Genomic DNA, 18,836 nt, shown 5'->3' on the forward strand with positions numbered 1-18,836 from the left:
TCTCCTGCTGCCTTGTGAAGAAGGTGCTTGCTTCCCCTTCACCTTCAACCACGTTTGTAAGTTTCCTGAAGTCTCCTCAGCTATGTGGAACTGTGAGTCAATTAAACCTCTTTTCTGTACTTATAAACTCAGTCTCCGGGAAGTCTTTATAGCAGTGTGAAAATTGACTAACGTATCATGTTTGATATTTTTTAATGGAAGGTTTGGGTGCAGGGGATCACGGCTATAATCCCAATGCTTTGGGAGGCTGAAATTGGAGGATCACTTGAGCTCAGGAGTTTGAGACCAGCCTGGGCAACACCGTGAGACCTTGTCTCTATAAAATTCAAAAAAATTAGCTGGGAATGGTGGCATGCACCTGTAGTCCCAGCCTCTTGGGGAGCTGAGGTGGGAGGACCACTTGAGCCCAGGAAGTAGAGGCTGCAGTGAGCCCTGATAGTGGCATTGCACTCCAGCTTGGGCTACAGAGTAAGACTCCGTCCCAAAACAAACAAACAAACAAACAAACAAACAAACAGAAACAAACAAAATAGAAAAATCCTGTGCAACCGTTTGCCAAAGTGATTGCTCTACTTTCATTACTGCTAGCAATCTCTGAGAGTTCCTGTTGCTTTACATCTTCATCAGCACTTGATATTGTCAGTTTTTATTTTTAGTTATTCTAGTAAGTGTGTAGCTGTTCTTCATTATGGTTTAATTTGCGTTTTTCTAATAACTAATGATAGTGACAGTCTTTTCATATGCATATTTGCTATCTATGTCTGTTCTTTGGGCATGGAGGAAACCTCTGTTGTCAAGTGCATCAAATTGATTGCATGGTCTTTATTCTTGTTAATATTCTATCCATTCTCTCCATTTCTGGTATAAATTACTGAGAGAAAATTGAAGTCTTAATCTCTGGTTGTATATAGATTTAATTCTTTTTTAAATTTTATTATTTTTAGTGAAGGTGAATACACATAGGAAAGTGATATTTTCTTGATGAATTGAGTCCTTTATGATTGACTCACTCTTTCCTTTTTTTAACTTTCAACTTAAAATTGTCACATCTGTTTATTCCAGCATCATATTCTCTTACTTTCAATTGACTCCTTGAGAACATTGACGTTTCATGTAATTATCCATATGGTTGGCTTTAAAATGACCATCTTAATAGTATTTGCTCCATGTGGTCTATCTCCTATACCTTTTTGCTTCTATTTTCTTAATTGAGGGTTGTGGGCTGTTTTCAAAATTCCACCAATGGCCATTAGTTATATGTCTTTTTTAATTTTTAGTGGTTACTGTAGGATTTACAGCATAAACCTTTTTTGAGTGTCTCTCTTTCAACTCGTTGCTTTTCTTCAGTATCATATTGGCTATTATGTGTCTTTTATCTTTTCATATAAACATTATCATCAGGTTTTGATATCCACAAAATAGTTTGCTGGAATTTTTATTGGAATTGCATTGAATCTGTAGATCAAATTAGGGAGAACTAACATCTTAATGTTGACTATTTCTATGCATTAAAGTAGAGTATCTCCTCATTTAATTAGATATTCTTTCTTTCATCAAATTTTTTTTTCCTCCCGTAGATCTTGTATACTTTTGTTACATTTGTACCTACGTATTACTTTATTGTGCTAATGTAAAGAAAACTGTGTTTTTCATTTCAAATCCCAAGAGTTTTTACTGGTATACAGCACCCAGACATTAACAAAGTCAAACCATTGAGGCCTTGAAAACATTGACATTTCATGTAATTATCTTTTATATAGTAAATTATCTCTTATATAGTAAGATTTTATATAGACTTTCATATAGTAAGATTGTATGCTGCAAACCTGCTATAATCACTTAGCATCTCCAGGAGTTTGTCTTTTGTTTGCTGTTGTTGTTTTTATCAATTGGTTTGGATTTTCTATATGCACATTTAGTTTGCAAACAAAGGAAGTTGTAAATCAGCATGCCTTTTATTTCCTTTTCTTGTCTTATTGTTCTACCTTGGATTTGCAGTATGATAGTGAACAATAGTAGTGAGAAGAGATCCTTGCCTTGTTCCCCATCTTAGGGAAAAAGCATTCAGTTTTATGATTAAGTATGGTGTTAGCTGTATTTTGTTTTGTTTTGGTTTTTTTAGATATTTTATTTTTTTGAAGCAGTTTTATGTTCATAGCAAAATTGAGTGGAAAATAGTGAGTTCCCATATAATATACTCCCTGTGCTCACACATTCATAGTCTTCCCCACTATCCATATCCTATGCAAGATTGATACATTTGCCACAATTGATGAAACTACATTAACAAGTGTCAATATCACCCAGTCCATAGTTTATGTAGGTTTCACTCCTGGTGTTGTATATTCTATGAGTTTTGACAAAACTATAATGACATTTATCTACCATTATAGTATCATATGGTACAGGTTCACTGTCCTAAACATTCCCTGTGCTTGGCCTATTCATCTCTCTCTCCTTCCCCACTAATCCCTGGCAACCACTGATCCTTTTATTATATACATAGTTTTGTCTTTTCCAGAATGTCACATAGTTGGAATCATGCAGTATGTATTTTTTTCAGATTGTGTTTTTACTTTAGTTTCCTGCATGTCTTTTTGTGACTTGATAACTTACTTTTTTAGTGCTGAATGTTATTCCACTGTCTGGATATAATACAGTATATTTATCCATTTACCTAGGTAAGGACATTTTGGTTACTTTCAAATGTTGGCAATTATAAATAAAGCTGCTGTAAACATCTGTTTTCAGGTTTTGTTTCAACTCATTTGGGTAAATACCAAAAAGCATAATTGCGGAGTCGTATGGTAAAAATATATTTCGTTTTGTTAAAAAAAAAAAAAAGCCAAACTGTCTACTAAATGACTGTATCATTTTGTATCCCCGCCAACAGTGAATGAGAGTTCTTGTCGTTCCACATCCTTGCCAGGACTTGGTGTTATCAGTGTTTTGGATTTTGGCCCTCCCATAGGTGATAGCGCAATGGCATGGATAAACCTGGAGGACATTATCTTAAGCAAAATAAGCCGGACACGGAAAGACACATACTGTGTAATCTCATTAATATGTGGAATCTAAAACAGCTGAACTCCTAGAAGTACAGAGTGTCACAGGTGTGTGAATCAGAACAACCCCATCTCGAGTAGGGGCTGGGTAAAATAAGTCTGAGACCTGCTGGGCTGCATTCCCAGATGCGTAGGCATTCTAAGCAGCAGGATGAACTAGGAGGTCGACACAAGATACAGCTCATAAAGACCTTGCTGGTAAAACAGTTCGTAGTAAAGAAACCAACCAAAACCCACCAAAACCGAGACAGCGATGAGAGTGACCTCTGGTCGTCCTCACTGCTACAGTCCCACAAGTGCCACGACAGTTTACAAATGCCATGGCAATGTCAGGAAGTTACCTATGTGGTCTAAAACGTGAAGGCATAAATAACTCACCCTTTGTTTAGCATATAATCAAGAAATAACCATCAAAATGGGCAACCAGCAGCCCTCAGGGAGGCTGTGCCAATGGAATAACCATTCTTTATTCCTTTACTTTCTTACTAAATTTGCCTTCACTCTATGGATTTGCCTCAAATTCTTTCTTGTGCAAGGTCCAAGAACCCTCTCCTGGGGTCTGGATCAGTACCCCTTTCCGGTAACAAGAGTAGAATTGTGGTTCTCAGGGGTTGGGGGTGGGATGGAGGTGAGGAGATGTTAGTCAAAGGAGACAAAATTTCAGTTAGATAGGAGGTAAATTCAAGAGAGCTATTGTACAGCATAACTATAGTTCATAACAATGCATTGTATTCTTTGAAAATTGTGGGGAGAAAAAGTAGAGTCTAAGTGTTCACACCACAAAAAACGAAAACTTACGCAAGGGAACGCATATGTTAACTAGCTGTATTGATCCACTCCGCAATGTATACATATTTTAAAACATCATATTGTGCATGATATGTACAATCTTTAATTTGTCCATTTAAAACAAATTTTTAGAAAGTTGCCCTAACTGCCCCTCAAAATCTCTGTTTTAGTTGGATTCTTTTATTTCCAATTAAAATTTGCACATTTTATTTAATCATTACGTTTCTTAGTCTAGGATGAACAGTTTATGCATATTTATTTTCTTTCTTGCCATTGAAAGACTATATGTTCCTGGACTATCTTGAGTCCCCGGGATCTCAAAAAATTTTACCTAGGTCTCTTAGCTGGAGTGTTCTACTTGGCCCCAAGTTAATGCCAAGTTACTGAGAAATAACTATTCATACGTTTATCAGAGAAGTGACAGGGAATACTTTTTATTTTATTTTATTTTATTTTCTCATGGTTACCATATCCTATTTGGAAATGTTCAGTCCAGAATGTTTGGGAACTTGGAATTTGCTTTGGGTCTTATACTCATTGTCTCTGCTACTTGGTTACCTGGGACTGTCACAGGGATTCCATCCTCAAAACCTTATAAAAACCTTTGCCTGCTTAATTGCCTCAAAGCAATTTTTGAAGGCTGTTTACCTGCTGTGAAGAAGTAATAAAGAGAAGGCTTCCATTCCTTCCAAACTTCCTTATTTTAACGTTGACAAAAAAAAAGAGAGAGAGAGTCTAGGTCAGTTGCCTTACTCAATGTTTGACACTCTTATTAAGTGGTTTGTTTCTTAGAAGCTTGCAAACCCCACAAAGTGGGGTGGATGTCCCTGCAGCAGAATGTCTTATTGGGAGGAAGTTGATTAGAATCCACAACGTAGTTAGACATTCTGGTCACTAAACATTGAGTGCTGTGCTGCTGGTCTCTTGTATACTAGTGATTACTTTCTCTTCTTTCCCTGCCCCAGATTCCACTAACCAAAGCTTTTGTTTTTACCAGACTTTAGTTGGAAGTATTTTGAATAGTTGCATTACAGAATAGAATGATTTTTATTTTTTTTATTTTATTATTTTATTTTATTTATTTTTTTTAAAGACAGCAGGATGGACTTTAATGAGACTACTCCAGTAAGGGAGAGAGACATCAATGCAGGCTGAGCTCAACTCTGAGCTGTGCAGAGGTGACTGGGCATTTTTTTTTTTTTTTTTTGAGACAGAGTCTCGCTCTGTTGCCCAGGCTGGAGGGCAGTGGCACTGTCTTGGCTCACTGCAACCTCCCCCTCCTGGGTTCAAGCGATTCCCCTGCCTCAGCCTCCTGAGTAGCTGGGATTACAGGTGTGTGCCACTACACCAGTTAATTTTTGTATTTTTAGTAGAGACGGGGTTTCATCATGTTGGCTAGGCTGGTCTCAAACTCCTGACCTTGTGATCCTCCTGCCTTGGCCTCCCAAAGTGCTGGGATTACAGGCGGGAGCCATCGCGCCCAGCAGTGCCTGGGCATTTTTTTTGTTTGTTTGTGTTTTGCCTGATTACTATTTTATATATATATATTTTATTAATTTTTTTGCACACAAAAACAATAAACATTTTCTAAAAATACATACAAACAAAAAGATGCGTATCAAACATATTAGGAAGGTTGCACATGGGAAGACGGGGAATAGATTTTTAAATTTAAGGTCACATATTGCGATTCCTGTAAATTCATTGACCAGTGCCCACCACAGGAATTCAGTTGATAAGTTCTTCAGCAGGATGCAGCCTTCTCATAAGTAACTGGTTTTCCCAGCTCCCTAGACCCTTCCTTTTCCCTTCCCTTTAGCTTCTGCTATCCCGTCTCTAGAGGCATGAGAAGAGCACCACGCCACAGCCTCTTTTACTCTATTTCAGAGGAGAATGTACCTTTTATTTAAACCTATCTAAACTAGTTACACATCTGGAAATCCCACCTTTAGTAGTCAAACAAGTATGCTAACTTATTTTCCAAGACAAAGAAGAGGTTGTCTCTTCTATTCTTTCAGGCTAATGGCACAAATTGAGTAGCTTTTAATTTATGTTTCTCCCTGGTGTAGTCTCAGAGAAAATATGTTGCAGAAATAAATTGGACTTAGAGAAACCAATGCATTCTAAAGATATTTTACAACATCCAAAGCAAACTGTAATCTCCCAAATAACTAACAAAGCAAATCCTGATGAGCTTGAGGAGGCAGGGCTCATGAGTTCAGGTTCAGAGCCCAGCCTGGAGACAATGACCCCCAACTCTGCCAACACCCTGATGCTCACAGAATGTGCTATTTGCTGGACCACTCAGAGGGACTCTGCAGCATGTTGCTAACCTGACAGCATAGCTTCACCATTTACTTGGACAGTCCTTCCCCAACAACAACACGAACCAAATTGTTCTTGTTATTACAATATTAAAATATGATTAAAAGTGTCATATTTTATACTCATCCTAGGATAAACAACTAAAATCCAATTTATGTCTTCTGTATTATTTAATATTAATGTAGAAGAACATAGGGGATGACACTGCTGAATAGTATAATTTGAGTATGGAAAACAGGGTATTAAATAGCATCATAAAAAGCCGGAAGCTAGCAAACCAGCTGGAAAGATTAGAAAACTCATTAGTTAACCATATTAAGGCACAAATTATATTTTCTCTTTTACATTTAAAAAATCAATAATACTGGCTCCCTGTTAATTTGTGACCTTGGGTATAGGAGAAGAAATGTTCATACAACTTTGGGACAACTCTAATAAACTTTACCCGGATGATATGTTTTGACCTTAGTCTAGAAAACAAGTTGGCAAACTCTGGCCCTTGGGCCAAATCCAGCTTACTACCTGTTTGGTAAATACAGTTTTATTGGAACACAACCATATCCATTTGTTTACATACTTTCTATAACTGTTCTCATATTACAACAGCACGCTGGAATATTTGAGACAGAGAACTTGTGAGCCTCAAAGCCTAAAATATTTACCAATTGCCCTTTACACAAAGCAGTTTGCTGATCATTGGTTTAGAACACTAGAGTATAAAGTATTTCTAAACATAAGCATCAAAAAACTCATGAATACATTGCATCACTATACACCCTGTGGCATGTTATTTTAAAATTTTTATTTAGAAAATGTAATTTTTATTTATAAAATTTTAATAGACAATTTGCAAAAAATAATATGGAGAGTTCTCCTGTATATATCATCAAGCTTCCCCTAATGCTAACATCTTACATAACTATAGTATAATTATTGAAATTATGTAATTAGTATTGATATAAAATAATCTATATGCCTTATTTGTATTTTACCACTTTCCTAATAACGTCCATTTTTTGTACTTTTTCAATCCAGGATCATTGCATGTGGGTGTCTTCTTGCTCTCCTCCAGTACTGGACAGGCATTCAGTCTTCTGTTGTTTTTCATGTCCTTGGTTTGTTTGGAGAATACTACTCGGTTATTAAGTGCTTCCCAATTTGGGTTTGCCTGATGTTTTCTCATGATAAGATTGAGGTTATAAACATTTGGCAAGAATACCACAGCAAAGAGAATATACCTTTCCAGTGAATCATATTATATTGTTGATATGTCCTATTGCTGCAATGTTAACTTTGATCCCATCACTAAGGTGGCATCTGCCAGGTTTCTTCACAGCAAAGTAACACATGAGAAATACTTTGAGACCACGAAATATCCTGTTTTTCTTCATACTTTTGTCCCCTAATTTTAGTATCTACTGATGTTACCTGCAACAACTATTATTTTGGTGTTTGTTTAATGATGACTTTATAGTTCCCTCATTTTTTCTAATGTAAGTAAAGTCCTTTTTCCCATTTAATTATTCACTTATATCAGAAGGGACTCATGTGGGTTTATCTTATTTTACAGGTTATAAACTAATACTACCAATGTTTATTTTGTTACCCAGACTGTCTCAGCTTTGGCCATTGGGAAGTCCTTCCAGTGGATTATTGGATCCTGTGCCCTTTTGACATGCTTTCTTCCCTTATTAATTTTTTGTTTGTTTTGGGTCTTACTTCTGGGTTTTCTGTCATCACAAGTTGTTCCAGGCTTGTATCGTACATTTCCTCTTCAAGCCCTAAAACCGGCCATTTCTCTAAGCATTCATCGTTCCTTTTATTGGAGACCGGTATTTAAAATCAAGCTTTGAGTACTAGGTATACCTTGTGCTATTAAGCTGTCATTGTTTCTAGGAAGACAGAGCTAGGAAATATATTTATGTATTCTACTGTTTCCTTAACTATTTGTTTGACTTCTTAACCTTTTGCCTGAAGAGTAACTTCTGTGACGGGGAAACTTCCAGGTGTTGGGCTGCCTTCTCTATGCCTCCCTGTTTTCAGGCAGCTTGGCTCCTCCAGTAAGGATTTAAGCCCTAAGATCCCCGAACTCCAATTTTTGCATATTACTGCAGTGTAATTTGCTCAAAACTCTGATGATTAGTTAGCCATTCAATCCATTCCAAGAATCACCAAATGGTCCAAGGGTAAAAGTGGATTGCTAATTTTAATATCATTTCAGTGGGATTCTGTTCTCTCCTGAAGCGTGACTTCTGAATTTCAGGCTGCCTTAGCAGCTCCACAATGCCTCCAAAAATATGTTTTGTTGTATTTTACCCAGGTTTTCTTATTGCTCCTGGTAGATATGTAGCATTGTTAGGCTGATATAAACTACTACATAATAGCTGAAAATAGTATTTTTTCTTATTTTTTTAATGGAGGTAAAGCAATCATATAGAAAAGTGCACACAGTAGAAGCCTATAGTTCAATGAATTACCACAAATGGAACACAAGCTTATATCTATCTCTCATGTCAATAAATAGATCTCTTAACATTTTAACAGTTTGTGAAAAGTGAGCCCTTTTAAGTTAAATATTCAAAAAACTTCTACCATTCATGTAGAAAAGGCAATAATATAAGATATAAAAGCAAGTCATAGTCTCCTGTGCATGCAGGTCCACGGAGGCTGCAATGTCAAAATGCTATTACTACAGGTTATTTTCATATGCTCTGCTACAGATATCAGAGAAATTTAAGCAAAGTGATGTACAAGGAACATATGTTAGTATGAAGTAAATTAAATCCCCTTTTATATTTTTATTTTTTATTTTACTTTAAGTTCTGGGATACATGTGCAGAATATGCAGGTTTGTCACATAGGTGTACATGTGCCATGGTGGTTTGCTGCACCTATCAACTGGTCATCTAGGTTTTAAGCCCCGCATGCATCAGGTATTTGTCCTAATGCTCTCCCTCCCCTTGCCTTTTACCCCGTGATAGGCCTCAGTGTGTGATGTTCCCCTCCCTGTGTCCATTTGTTCCAACTGTTTAATTCCCACTCCTTTTTAAAGCAGGTGTTCAGCTCTACACCAGTGAATTTCATAAAATTTCCTCTACTCATCACAGGAATTTCAAGGACTGCCAGAGATGATATTCTTTTAATTTATTTAGATGTAGGAAAATGCTTTTTGAAAAGTTAAATTTGCCTCCTTCATGGAAGAAATAAATGTTGAAAAATGTGAGTATTTGTAGAAGTCAGGTTCAGATCTATTTAACAGACACAAAAGATTGCAAAAAAAAAAAATTACATCTAATTAAAGTAGAGGTTGCCATTTTCTCAGGGCAAAATGTGGAAAACAGATTGTACCTCATTTAAAGCTTTGTCCAGTATATGTGCAGATAATTAATGAAAGTGTACGTATTGCCCTGGAGAACGCCAGAGAAGAAAATGTGTTTCAGATGCAAGAACTATATATAAGGTTCAGCTAATTAACAAATCTGAAGAAGAAAACCAAATTTGCTCCTCAATCTGATAAATGAAAAACGAACTAAAGAATGGAAGCTAACCAAAGAATGAAAGAAATATCTACTGTTCAAACACACCAGTAATAGTAAGAATGGGTAGAGTCCATGATAGCCAGAGTCTCCTGATGCCAACTGGAAGGATCTCTAGAAAGGCTTTGAGAAGGGTTGGATAATAGGATGTTTATGCATGTATCTCTCCGTGAGGGCTTTAATGAACAAAAAGGTGAGCGCCACAGACCAAAGAGACTTTGAGAGAGTTGGTAGAATGGGAGTAGAGATCATTGGTTATAAGAATGTTGGATAACTTGTGGGTCAAACTAAGTCTTAAATTTAGTTGAAACTGAGGTAATCATACAAACTTTTTAAGCTTATGTCCCAAATGACAGAAAATTATATATATACCATATACATTAATGTTGCATTTGGAGTGTTTTGTGTTTTCATGTTTTTTAGATGTGCCAATAGTCAGCAGTCAGCTTACCATCATTCTGAATAAATGCCAACAGGCAGAATGGCTGGAAACAATGCCCAACTTTGGAGTAAAATTAATCTTGACACAATTGAGTGGGAGAGTGCTAAACTATTTTGTAATTATCATTTCAACCTAAATATCAGTCAGAATTTTGAATACAACCTAGCAGGTTATTTTCATGGTTTATCTTCAAGCTATTATTAGAAACCTACAAGCATTTAAACCTGCATCACATTTCTTATTTTTTTATGTTAATCTAAATAATAAACTGACTTTCATATATAATGTACATATTTCACATGTTAATACATAAGGTAAAGTGGTTTTGTGGAAGTTGATTAAACCTGGATTTGCAATGTATATGAAGTAGCAGAATTTTCTCCTTTTATTTAGAGTTACCTACCACCTGCCCTTAAAACGTCAACTGCCTTACACAATATCAACACATTGTTTTTTTAATTTTTTCTCTAATACAATATTTTATTTCAATAAAATGCACTTTTGAAATTTTAAAATGTTTTATAGCCCTTGAGACATTAAATGAACATGGCTTTTAATAGCTGCTTATATGGAATTGACTATTGGAAATTTAAAGAACAGCCTTTATCAAGTTGTAGTTAATATTTTTATTCTCACATTCTTTTACTATTTGTACAGAATGACTGGTAGAACTGTCATCTTCATCCAAACAGAATCAATTGTCCTCTTTAAGTAGTAATTGTCCACTAGCTTGTTCAACACAGTTCTCAAAGTCAATTTGTCAGTTTTGTGACCCTGAGAATAGAACACAGTATGGATGAAAAGAGAATATTTTGGTTTTATTTATTTAAATAGATGGTTACATCATTGTAACTGATTTAAGGAAATATCATGTTCTTAAACTCATATTGTTTTCAAGTATGATTTCATGAACTGCTTAGGTATTTATGGGAAGATATTAAAATCTTAAAGTTTTGTGCTTAAGATAGGTATATATTTTCTATGGATTAGCAGTTTTATATCTAGAGTCTTTATCCTTAAGTGTTCTGTAACAAAACATTAATAATTATTTTTTAAAGATTTTAAATAGAAAACTTCCTTAAGAACAATCTAGCCACATTTTATTCATCATGATTAGGTAACAAACAAATGAGTCTACAAAAAGTAGTCATAGAAAGATGTATCTAAGTTAAGGTACATACATATGTTTATATTTAAATGTATATCTGGATATATATGCATATATATTTATATACACTGCGTATTTATGCATGTATATACATACACACATATATACGTGTGTGTGTATATATATATTTGTATTCATAAAAAATCACGAGACTGTCTTTACTTACAATTAGAAAAAGGAATGTAATAAATTCATCCAGATTCATTTTATGGCATAAGTGTTACATGGTTAAGGTGGTCAAAATCATTTTAGAATACTATTCAGTTCAAAGTAAAACAGTAACACAATAGCTTCTGCTGTACACAGGGTTTAGTGAATAAATTAATATATAACCATTAAAACTTTGATTTCAAAGTAAAAATTTAAGAGCAATTTCACATATGATAGACTCACTGCACACTTTTGCTTTTTTCCAGTTGCTTTTAACAAATACTTTACAAGAAAATAGCTATATTTTGGCTTTATTACACATGGAGGAATGCTGTATTATAAGGTGGTTATTATGAAATCTTGTGTATAACAAATGATTTCTACTACTAGACTCACAGTGTACAATAACACTGCTTTCACAGCATGGAGTCAATGAAATGTCCATAGCTTTTAGCAAAGATATATTTTAAAGCCACATACATCTAGCAATTATTAAGAAGAAAATATAATTTTTGCTCAAGTTGATCAGTGGTTCTAGGGAGTTCAAGAATCCTCTTGAGAAGCTGCTAAAGTTATGACTTTTTTTCAGTTTTTAAAAACACAATGTACTTTAAAGAATTGCTTAGTAAGCAAACTTCCTTAGCATGCATAATTAACTTTTAATTTTAGTCATTTTTAATTTTCACAAACCACTGTTTTATGAGTTGTATAATTATCTAAACAACGTTTTGAAAGCATTTGAAACATCTAAAAGACAAAGGAATCCTTTAATGTGTGAAATAACAACACAAACTATGAATTTTATTACCACTAAAAAAATTCCTTCCTTGAATTTTTAGGCTTTAGTTTGGCTAACAATCACCACACTTCTTAAACGCTTCATGTTTCAGATACAACTGGCAGGGGCCAGCACTGTGGGCAGTAAAAGAATTTACCAAGACAGTTGTGTGTAAAGAAAGGCAGGTTTATTAGAGAAAGTACCAAGATATGTTGTGAGAGTGCAATGGGCAGCACAGTAGAGAAGGAGCTGTCTGCAAGGAGACGGGCTGGAGGGAAGTTTTATAGGGTCATGCTGGAAGGGTTCATACAGATCAGTTAGTGCTGCTGAGGCTGTATGTGGAGTGAGATATTTGGGAACAGGATGTTGTGCCAGCAAGTTGTTTGTGTTAGCCATCTCTCAGAACAATTGTTCACCACCTGGCTCCACTTCCTTTTTGTTGCTTACTTATTTTACCAGGACTCTACACTTTCTACCATTTTTTATTTTTTATTTTTTTGGCACTCTGTCGCCAGGCTGGAGTGCAGTGGTGCGATCTTGGCTCACTGCAATCTCCGCCTCCTGGGCTCAAGTGATTCTCCTGACTCGGCCTCCAGAGTGACTGGGACCATAGGCATGCACCACCACACCCAGCTAATTTTTGTATTTTCAGTAGAGACGGGGTTTCACCATGTTGGCCAGGATGGTCTTGATCTCTTGACCTCGTGATCCACCCACCTTGGCCTCCCAAAGTGCTGGGGTTACAGGCAAGACAGATTCATTGAGAAATAATTCACATATCGTATTGTAACCCAGGGTCCCCATTTTCAGGTACACAGTATGAAGAATAACCCATTTGTAACTGTTGCACCTTAAGTTTTTGTTGTTTCAAAAATTCCTAGGAAGAAGCCCAACCTCAGCAAAACAAAAACCAGTTGGATTCAGAGATGCCTAAGTAGGAGATAAACTTTTGATGAATCCTCCTCATTACCGTATTAAAAACTCAGCCCAAGGAGGAGCTTATTTACCATGTCTATCCACAGGACATATGTAGAAGCATGATCAGCAACTGCTGCACCTGCACTGTCTTTACTGTACCTCTACATGCAGTGATTCAGCTATTAGCCCAGTAAAAGCCCAGCTTCCACCTTTGTTTGGAGAGGTACTGCTTTGGGGAAGTATTTCCATGTCCTCCTTACTTGTTGCAAGTAATAAATTCTTGTTACATCTTCCTTGGATGTGGTAATTGGGTGGATGAACCCACCCATTGTGTGAGTTATAGTACAATTTACCATTTAAAGTATGCAATTTAATAGCTTTTAGTATATTCACTGATCTGATCAACCATTATTATAGTCACAGAAATTTTTTGCAGGAACAAGGAATTCATACATTTTCACATACACAAATACTTCGCATTCAAAAACTCAGAGCCTATCTTGAACACCTGTGTAATATTAAGTATGCTGAATACCACACTTTTTTTTGCAAAGGATAACTTAAAGATTTTTAAATCCAGTTTTGTATGCTAGAGCCAAAGTTGCACAAACAGGTAAAGGAAGACTATTCAAGGCTATGGCAATACGAGAGAAAGTCCAAAACTCAGTTTGAGCTCACCTCTGCTGAAACAAAGGGCTGGAGACTCTTTAAGAGGTGGAGTAGGAAGATTATAGGGCATGTATGTTTGCTAATTGGTGTTACTCAAATGAAAAATAAACATTTCCATATCTTCATGGCAGAAGGCAGTTTTACAGCTTGGTGTCCACTGAAGTTAGGCTTCTCTCCTCTGACAGAAACTGGGAGATGAAGGAGCTATCTTCCCTTATGATTACATTTCAAAGGAATGGTCCCACGTTTTTGAGAAAGTCCTGCAATATAAAACTGGCAAGAAAATTTTTAAAAGATTTATATCTCAAAGGGGCAGAAAAAGAACTCACAGGGTTCATAAATTAAATGTAAGCAAAAGAAGGTCAGGCTAGAGACAGGAACATGCCTGTCTAAGGTTTAGTCAGTCTTGGGGGCACAGCTGCAGGCCACCACCTTATTCAGAAATCTGGTGTAATAGGGTACTGTCCCCTTCAAGATGGAACTAAAGAAATCACTGCTTAGAATTTTTTTTTTTCTGTGAATAGTCCTCTGGGTTTGAATTCACAGGGCCCGGTGTGACAGGTCAGAGCAATTGAGTGACTTGCAGGTCAATTGTTAACCTGGCAGATCAGATTCTTCTTTTCACTTCCATCTATCCAACCCCACTCACCACCCCCCAAACAGAATTATAGGTGGAGTCATTACACGTAGAAAATTGAGATGTTAGACTGAACTCTGACTTTGCTAACTGAAGTTTTGACATCCACTACAAAAAATTCATGTATCACTGCCTTGCCTTTTGCTGACATCTACTGGCACTTTCATGAAAATATACTGAATTTGGGCTACTTAAAAAAAATCACACTGGAAAAAGACAGTCAGATGTCCACTTCTGGCCTGACAGAGTGACAGGTACTGTTCTTGCCCTCCCGTCACGAGGGACTATAAAACTGGACAACATATGAGACAACGGTTTTCTCGCATCAAACAAAAGGCAGTGCAAAACCATGCTCTTTAAGAGAAAACAATGTATGAACCGCATTGATCACCCTTTCTGCCTGGGCACTTTCAGGGCACGTTGCCAGGAGGTGCAGCTCAAGTCAATGGGGTCTTGCTGAACTGAGATGACACAGTTGAAGCACTGACTGCTGAAGGAGCTGGGATTTGGGAAACCGGTATATCAGAGAAGAGGCAGTTGCACAGAAGGAGACTGGGGAAGTCTGAGTGTGGATTCTCAGCAGGTCTCCTGGGCTGGGTTGTGGTGTGCTGGCAGAGATCCTGTGAGGCTTAACAGTGAGCTATTGCTGTGAGGCTCCCAGGGTCTGTGACTCCCAGCCCAGGAAGAGTGAAGCAGCCCGGCTGAGCACCTTGGACATTCTATTGACACTCCACAAAGGAAAGGTTTTAAAACGAAGGATCAAGCTCCAAAATAAGGATATATGCCTAAGGATTAAGTTAGAAACCGAAATTGATTACCATAGTGAAGAATAAAACCAAGCCTGACAAGCTCAAATGTAACCCCAGTAACTGAAGAGCCTGCCAGAAAAAAACTCAGCACCCTTAAATGAAGATGACATGATCCATTCTCCTTACACTCCAAGGCCTTGAGGAATTCAAGTTAATTTATAAGGATTGAGGTTTAGAATGAAAAAAATATTTGAACCAGGGCTGATTTTACCCTCAATTAAAGTAATAGAATCTGTAAAGGATTGAGAGCCCATGATATGCTCACCCAGTTGTCCAGTTCCTGGTGGGGAATCTTGGGTCTTAAGTAACAATTTGAGTGAAGTGTAAAGTGAGTGGTATGCAAAGCACTTTAATTCTGCAAGGTATGGTACAGCTCAAGGTACAGTAATCCATGGGGGAATAAGGATGGTGCTATGAAAGGCCCAGTGACGAAAGGAGCTTATGGAAATGCTGTATAGGAGGAGATTAAAGAATGGGTTGACTTCCAAATTGAGTTGCATTACAAATAACTGGAGTGATTACCCTGAAGTCTCAGCAGCTTTACTAAAATGCAATACTGGAATGGATATAATGAGTGAATGGTCCTGTTGTCTTTATTCTTTACATCAGGGATATTGTCTAAGCCTGTCCTTTTCCTAGTTTTAATTGATCATGCTAAGTAACAACTTACCTGGATGGCAACAAGAGATCACTCCTCTGGTTAAGAGAATGGTTATAGTAGGAGTATTATTTCCCACTAAATCCCCTTTTAATAGTCCTAACTGGTCATTATGCAAAGCAGACACTCTGGAAGTTGAGTAGAGGATTAAACAAGATGGTATCGTCATTTGCTTCAGCTGTATTGTATATAGAAAAGACTGTACAGGAAGGGTGAGAGAATCAACGAGGGACTGGCATGTCTTTACAGGCCTAGCTAATGCTTTCCTTTCAATATAGAATTGCAGTCTAGCCAGGCTCTGTTTGCAATGTTTTGAATGGAACCCAGTATATATTTGCTGTTTTCCCAAAGGGATATGTGAAGTTATGGGCATGTTGTCATAATTAGATGAGGTTAAACTTGGAAATGATAACCATTAAGGACCAGTTAGTGCATTACATTGAAGACGGCATGATAATTGCCTCCTTCTTGGAGGAATAAGCAAGGGGAGTTAACTGTGGTTACTTATTCGACAAATAAAGGCTGACTGATAAATACAGCTAAAAGTCAAGGCCCATTGAAATTCCTGGAAATTACATAGGTTGGAACAAACAGGAACATTGTCATTTGTGGTTCAGGGCATGGACCATGGTTTTAAACTACAGATCTATTCTGACAGCTGTATTTTATAAATGATAAAAGTAATATTTAGACAGTGAAGTTTACAGAGATACTTGAAGGCCAAGGACAGTCTAAAATTCAATTTCTGTTACTACTAGTGTAGTAAATGAGTTTTTAATTTGTTTGTATTGTGAAATATTTCAATATCATGAAGAAAATATTTAACAAATATCCATTCACTCATCATGCAGATAAATAATCCTTAATTTTTTCGTATTTACTTAAGATTACTTAAAGAAATATAACATTCCATATGCTATTAAAAATATCCTTTGAAATATTTACTCATTACTTACCTTCCTTCTCAAGAAGGAAATTGTTAATCCTAAAACTAATGTGTATCTTGCCTGTCCACATTTTCACTTTGTTATATTATATATATGTGAATTCTCACTTTCAGTTCTAGTCATCTAGAGATTTATTGATCTACTGTTGTGACAATATCCCAGTATCTGATTTACTTGAGTTTTATGTAAATTTTATTATTCTATAGGGCAAGTTATTCTTCTTTGTACTTCAAAATGACTTGACTATTTCTGGTAGCTCCTTTGTAAGAAGTTTGAAATCAAATTGTAAAGTTTCAAAGAGTAAACTAAAAACACCTGTTGATAATTTGATTGAAATTACTTTGAATTTCTAGGTTGATTAAAGGAACACTCTATTGTAGATATTGAGTCTTCTTTTAGTTGAGTGTAATCTGCTAACTATGATTTGAATTATATGCCTCAATGTCCACATAGGAGTGTGGTATTAAATATAATTTAATATTACTGTTTTTATTTTTTTTTATTTATTTTTTGACATAGTCTCACTCCGTCACCAAGGCTGCAGTGCAGTGGTGCCATCTCGGCTTACTGCAACCTCTGTCTCTGGGTTTCAAGCAATTCTCCTGTCTCAGCCTCCCGAGTAGCTGGGACTATGGGCACCTGCCACCATGCCTTGCTAATTTTTGTATTTTTTTTTTTTCAGTAGAAATGGGGTTTCACCCTGTTGGTCAGGCTGGTCTCAAACTCCTGACTTCGGGTGATCCGCCCACCTTGGCCTCCCAAAGTGCTGGAATTAAAGGCGTGAGCCACTGTGCCTGGCCTTATTCTGGTTTTATTGAAACAGAATACATACATAAAATGGATTGCAAGCTTTTCTTTTTTTACATGCTGTTTTAAAGTATAGTTTCTATCAAGTTGGGATTATCTTTTCCTTCAGGGTGTATAAAACCCATCTGTAAAACCACCAGGACCTGATATATGTTCCTCTTGGCGGGACAATAAAGTTACTTAATCAACTTCAGTTATTTTTTCTTGAAAACTGCACTGAATGCTAAATGTCCACCTATAAAATAAACAAGTATAGTAATGGTAACTCACACTAAAACAAAACATACTTCTGATAGCCATTATTTTTCTGTTTCAAACAATTTTAAAGTTTTTCTTTTGTCGCTAATATAGGAATATACCTATACAAAGGCTCAAAATAGGCCATCTTTTTAAATAAAAAGACAATGATCCACGAAGGACCTTGAATCGAACATGTAACTAGTTGATACAAATCTAATAGGATTTGTTAAAATCAATCACATCTAATACCTCCGAAGTGTTCTTGTGTAAAATACCACGTGAAGAAAAGAAGGCTTTATTAATGTCTAAAAAAAAGTGGGTTTGTTTATAGATAACCTGACAAATTACCATAAAAAGTGTTTCCTGAGACAAGGAAATGCAATATTATTCTTCTTGAACCCTTTTAGCTCAAGACTTTCCACTCAGTAAAATAGCAGAGGATCTGAAACTGAGAAAGTATATCTGAGTACAAACAGCTTGTGAAACTTAATACTTTTTTTCGCATCATCAGAAGGTTTTACTGAACTTAAACCAACTTGCCTGCTCACTATGCAGTTCAGGTGTGAGAGACTTCTCTGTACAGAAGCCTGTACTGTCTTCAATCCTATGCTGCAGGTGTCTACCACGGGCAAACAGTTTTCTCCCCATTTTGTAGTCATGTGATCTTCCTCTTAGCAAAAAGAGGTAACCAGCTCCTGTAGACGAATGGGGATTTCCTCTTAGTATTTTTTTATTTTCATGTTTGAACTCTTGATGCAGCATTCTAGAGCAGGGTGTTCAGGACCTGCTGTGGCCAAAGGACTGATGAAGGAAAAAGCTCTGTGTATTCTTGGTGATTAAGGTGAAAAACTTAACACACAATGACAGAAGTAGGTCGTCAATAAATCACATCCTATTC

The sequence above is a fragment of the Nomascus leucogenys genome, chromosome 4, assembly GCF_006542625.1.
Source record: "Nomascus leucogenys isolate Asia chromosome 4, Asia_NLE_v1, whole genome shotgun sequence".
Lineage (NCBI taxonomy): Eukaryota > Metazoa > Chordata > Mammalia > Primates > Hylobatidae > Nomascus > Nomascus leucogenys.